General features: G+C 44.2%; 1 long non-coding RNA gene across 1 annotated transcript; it reads left to right on the top strand.

Moving 5' to 3' along the window:
- The first annotated feature begins 569 nt into the window (after positions 1-569).
- LOC118098864 lies at positions 570-2656 on the top strand. Its single transcript, XR_004694218.1, has 2 exons — positions 570-706; positions 790-2656. It is a non-coding gene; the product is annotated as an uncharacterized LOC118098864 (long non-coding RNA).
- The last annotated feature ends 3344 nt before the right edge of the window (positions 2657-6000 follow it).

Raw genomic sequence — 6000 nt, 5'->3', positions numbered from 1 at the left:
TAGCGATAAGATGCAATACGTACATGAACAGTAGGGGCAGTGTAGGCAAGCACTTAACATCCGGTGTTTCTTAATACCAGAATGCAAACCCAGAAGATCTGTACGGTCTGATTTCTGTGATACGCGTTCTCGTGGAATACACCGATACGCTCATGATGGATTTTGGTCGTCTATACGAACATGTGGCTAAAAAGGAATTATGTATCCGACCTGAAAAGGGACCAAACCCCCAGCATGGGACCAAGTTGTTAAAGTGCTCAATAATGTTAACTGGTGTTTCCAAAGTCAAAAATTAACTTCTATATTCACAGGGTATGTATCCAATAGATCGACAGGAAGGATGGGGCAGGAAATAAGATCTGCAATGAGCTGCTTTTAACTAGTTCAATAGAAGCAACGTCAGCCCCTTTGACTCACCAGTTACTAAACTCGGTGAACTCCAGCTGCTTCATATCTCCGCTGTAACACGAACCAGCAGGAATGCGCAGCAGCGTCGATGCTCGCGGCAGCTACACGGCTGCTCCCGACGATGATCTGCGACACGTCATTCATCGACAACAAGCTCATTAACCCCAAACCTTAATAGGAGGTCAACAGTGGGCAGAAGGAGTCCTGGAGGGAGGTCAAAGGTCTGACCCGGACTGTCCCGGGTTTTAAAGGACCACCGCGTTGAGATCCTGAGGCTGCTTCACACTTAGAAAAGAGTGTGAGTAAACAGGATGGAAAGCTGCAGATGAGTATCTTGTTTAATGTGACACACATAATGCTCACGTCTGAAACATTCTCCAGATGTGGCGGCGGCGGCGGCCAGGGGATCCTCGTCACTGTTAGTTCATGGCCAGGTCTTTCCTCAAGAGCTCATTATCAATCTGTATCTCAGAGATTCACCCGCTGACACAGTGACCGACAGACAGCTGCTCCAGAGGAAAGCCAGCAGGCGAGAGGAGCCGTCCCCAGTAATGGGGCACTTCCTAAAATCCTTCGTTTACAAAGCGGAGACTTCTCCTCATTCTGGAACTGGGATCCAGTGTAAAGTGCGCTTCATGCTCCTTTCACTGCCAAACACCAGAAATAAATTGGCTCTGCCTTTTCAGCCCGCTCTGTGTAATGACTCAGCATTGCTAACGTTTCTTCTTCTTCGCACACAGCTGCTAACCTCATAAAATAAAAAAAGTAAATTTTCTGCTGCCAAGGACCACACATATGAAAAAAACCCGGGGACGTTTTTAGTGGTCGCTTCCTGTCGCTCTTTGAGTCGCATGAATAGATCTGAATGAGGCCACAAGGAGAAATGATTGCACCTTTTCTAATTATTAGAAAAACTGTTGAATCGGATAGAAACTAACAGCTGCTGGCAGCACCATGTCAAATCAGGCTGCTATCAGGTTCAAGGTGGAGCGAGCGGCCCTCACTCTCTCTTTCTCTCTCTCTCTCTCTCTCTCCCCCCCCTCGACGTCTTTTTACACGAGGAGCCCGTGAAGTCATCGCAGCTGCCGCGGCTCTCCCATAGAGGCCGAGTGAAAGGTCGTCCCTCCAGCTGAGGGCCGTAAATTCAAGACGTAAAATGGGAGAGACGTACACGCCGCTCAACAGGTGCAGGGCCAGAATGAATGGGCAGCCCTCTTTCTCTCCGGTGAAGGAGCGAGAACAAAGAGGATCGAGACAGGAGCATTCAAACTGGAGAACTTATGATGCTAAAGTGGCCTCGGTCAAAACACAGATCGTCCTTCATGAAGCCTCCGCAAATTAAAGGACGGCGACACAAACTTGGCTCGTGTGACTCGATGCGAAGCCGTTAGCTCCGTGAATGGACGACTGTAAACAATTAGAGAACTGATATTCTCCTCCACACGCCGCGACCACACGGTCCCGAGTGAGATTTAAAGCCGTCATGTCCATTTGCAGAGTCCCGCTCTTGTCAGCTCCCTATTAATAAAAGATGTCACAAGAGCTGCGTCTAATGAGAGTGAAATTGTGTCCAGGGTGGCGTATTCCAGCGCAGACTCCAGGACGTGAATAATGCATGAATGCTTGTTTTTCTTGTTCGGGATTTTGTAACATTGATCTTTTTTGATGATCCACATTTAATTTCCACACTACTCGACAGCTCCGACATTATTCAAAATGAGCTCTCGCACGCTCTGAGATGTTAGTTTGTTCTGTCCTTTAAGTTCAAAGGGACGATTTCCAATTCTCTGTGAAAAATCCTCAGTATTAATTGAAGCTGACGCCTAATTTATCCTTCAGTCGTCAAACAGGACAAAGAGACTTGAGGAGTGGCTGTGAAATCTGGTTTTGTCCTTAACGAAGGACGGCGACGGATCAGCTCGGATTCAGTCTTATAATAATAATACAAAATTGATAAAAGTAATAATTTAGCATTAATTTCACAAGATGAAAATGATTCAAAACAGAAACAACTTAAACAGTCAACATTTGCTACTTACCTCTTTCTCCCATTTGTATAAAATTGGATTTATTTCTTTCATATGACCCAAAAATCCCAAATTTATTATCGAATTATTCCCATAGAAGAAATAACTCAGATCTGAGAAGCTGCAGTTGTTATTTTATTACCTTGATGATGAAGCACTTGTAAAATATTAGCCGAATATTTTTTTCAAATGTTATTCTGCAATAAACTGACTAAACTTTCCAGCTCTTCTGCTACTTCTTCAATTTTTTCCATTTGACACTTCAAGACATCTAAGACAGCAGAGTCTGTAAATAAAAACCATTGGCAAGGCGATGCATGCCCTGCTGTATCAGGCAATACTAACTTTATTAAATATTGTAATAATGACATTTTGTGATATATTAAACCCTGTGATGTTGCTGTAGCCACTTCTACCGAGTCTGACATATTCTGAAAAATGTATTAATGTAGGGATCCATTGTAACTGACAGAAGTTGAAGAAATTGCTCTTGTGTAAAACACAAAGCTTCACAGAGCCTTTACCAAGCCAGAAGTCAGAGTTTACGTCACTTAGCAGTTGAACTGGGTCACTTAGAAACTTGATTAACCGCTGATAATGTATATAATGTGCGGTGTTCAACAGACTTCCTCTGAAAACAGGAAACTTCCTCTGAGTACATTTGTGTGAAATTTCTGAAAGACACAGTATAAATAGCAGGAAGAGGCAAATGATTCCTGAGGACAACTGGTTACGCTCTCCATGGTGACATAAGAGCGACTGTTCTCCGAGACATTCATGGAATTTCACTCTGTTTATTCTTCTTTCATCTTCACTTCCAGTCATTAAGACACATGCCACACAAATCCAATAAAGACAACCCGGCCTCACATTAGCATTCTGACGGACCAGCGTTTATTTCCGGCTGTAAGAATGACACCATTATCTTCCTCGGAACATCAGGCAAAACAATTTGATTTGGTCTTCCCACTTCTTGCCTCCTAATTCCATCCTGACAGATGCGGAGACGTGACGTGGAGACGACTCCTCTGTCCTTCAGACGCATATCTGGACTGACGGACATTTAATTTAGGGGAAACATGAATGAGTTTAAACTGGAGTTCAAACTTGCGTCGTTTTCAGACAAAGGAGACAACTGGAGTTTGCCTTTCACGCATGATGAAGGCAGCAGGAGATTATTCACTCAGCCGTGTTTACAACAACATAAATCTCCAGAGCCTTCAGGTGAGGGGCTGGTGCAGCAGGCACAGGCCTAACATATCAATTCCGCTGCTGGCCCTTAGTATCTCCTACATGTATGGCTTTGTGTGTTAGAAACGTCATGAACGCGCCCACTGGCTCGCTGCGAATCCAGCGGAGGATCTTCTGCTACGTTCTCACATCGGTTTTTACCAAGCTGCTGTCCGGAGAAACTACCGGAGCCCCTCCCAAGAATGTCCGGAGACTATCTGGAGAATCTTTAAAAGAAACATATTTGGACAAACTGCAATTTAACTTAGGAGACACATGAATTTGCCACTTGTATCTAAAGAGGAGTTGGAACTTTAGGAAACAGACTTGTTAGAACTTTCCCTGTCTTTGAAGTTCATCTCCGTTTCATCGACAGCTTTGACATTTTCCATGATGTCAGATCATGTGGTTGAACCGGCCGTGAACCGTCCGATGCTGATGAAGATACGTCTGATTTATCTAAATGTCAATTTTCGAGCAGTCTCTGTGCCCGGGGGGGGAACAGAAACAGTCTAGGCATGTACCTACAGACATGAAATGACAAATGAACTTCCAGGAGAGGGAAAGATCTTATTCATGTATCAATATCAAACTCTGTTTATCTAAAAAATCAAAAAGGTACTGAAGGAGAAAAGTCAAGAAATATGTTGTGTACAGAGATTTCCCGTGGGATTCATAGGAGTCTGATTGTATGACAACAACACGGCTCCGACACTTTCAAAGGGTCGTGACCTTTTTTTGACCGCACCGTCTGGAGGGTAGAAACCCTTCCATCTTCCAGCAACGTGCCCGTGCCTAAAATGACCTTCCATAACCCTCAGATGTGACCTCTGACCCTCTCCGCCACACATCCCGGCAGGCTTGTCATTGTGAGTAATAACCAATAGCTAACTCAGCTTTACAAGACAGTGGAGCTCAAACGTGAGGCACCGAAATTAATCAACAACTGTGGTGGGAAAGTGAAGTGAATGAGAAAAAACTGGACGCTCCGGTGTCCTCCATTCCACATTAAAGACACGTTTGTGATTAATTGGCGCCCATTCATACTGTTGGTTTAGCCGTGAAGTTCCTTTATGGACGTTTAACTCAGCTTCTTTTATCTGGGTCGCAGAAGTCGGAGCATGTCTCCCATTCATTTCTTCGCCGGCTTTGAACTCTCCCGTACGTGGAAGGCTAAATATTTACACGTCGGCCTCGGCTTGTTTAATGTTAAAGGCACACTCACACAGGAGAGTAACTGAATGAAAAAGCTTTAGACAAAACACCTCCAGCGGCTGATGAGTACCAGGCCGCTTGGCCGCGCCGCTCCCACAGGTCCGACCTCCTTTTCAGGGCATGGGAGACAGGGACCCGGGGGTCTGCTCGGGGGGCTCAGCGGAGAAGCACAGCCCTGCTGACACTGCTGTCTCTGTGAAAACAGACGATCTGTGCATTTAGAGTTGGCTCGGGCCCAAAGAGATTAAACGGAGGTGGGCTGGAACACCATGTGAGGGCATTACGGACAAAGACAACAAGCCATCTGATCAGCTGCGACCATATTCACCATCACAAAGGAATGAGCTCTACAAAGACGTGTGCTACTAGCAGGGTTTTTTATATTTTTTCCTTTAATGACCGTTTGATAGATTCCTTTCCTAAACATCTACTGACAATAGGCTCAAAAGGTCGGTGAGGGATTACATTCCTCCACATAAGAGCGATTCTCCTTTTATTTAGAGTGTCGAGGGGCGTGACAGATTTATTCGAGAATTAGAAAACCTAAAACACGAGAGAAAAGTGTAAGGAATGGATTCAACTTTAAACTCTAATGTAAGTAGCAAACAAGGTACACATGCAGAAGAGTCCACAACCTTAATGTTGGTCTGTGTTAATTCAGTGAACGTTCACAGTGACTTCAGACACAGGATGTTTATTTGCAGTTAACCAGTGTCTCCAATATTTTCACCATCCTTAAAAAAAATCTATTTGTTGCCAAAACACAACATAATCACCAGTGTGACAGTCGTTTGCTCTATATTCAGTGTTTCATTCATTCTAAAAAAAAAAAGAAATTGCCTCTCAGAGTTCAGCCAGTGATTACTTTTCTACCACAACGTAAATGGAAAAGAAAAATAATTTCCAGGAAACAGAATTGTGTATTTAAGACACTAACCATAGCAACAGCAACTGTGGTGGTGGTGGTGGGGGGTGGAGGCTTAACAGTCAATTTATCTGTTCACCTGCATTTAGTGGAGGCCAAATGGCAAGTGTGAAAATCAGCTGGATTTAAAGGCCTTTTAAGCTGCTTCCTTCTGTAATAAAGCAACTAAAACTGCCCCTTTGACATTTTGCAGCC

The sequence above is a fragment of the Hippoglossus stenolepis genome, chromosome 19, assembly GCF_022539355.2.
Source record: "Hippoglossus stenolepis isolate QCI-W04-F060 chromosome 19, HSTE1.2, whole genome shotgun sequence".
Lineage (NCBI taxonomy): Eukaryota > Metazoa > Chordata > Actinopteri > Pleuronectiformes > Pleuronectidae > Hippoglossus > Hippoglossus stenolepis.
The sequence above is the reverse complement of the archived record's forward strand: the minus strand, read 5'-3'. Positions and strand labels throughout refer to the sequence as shown.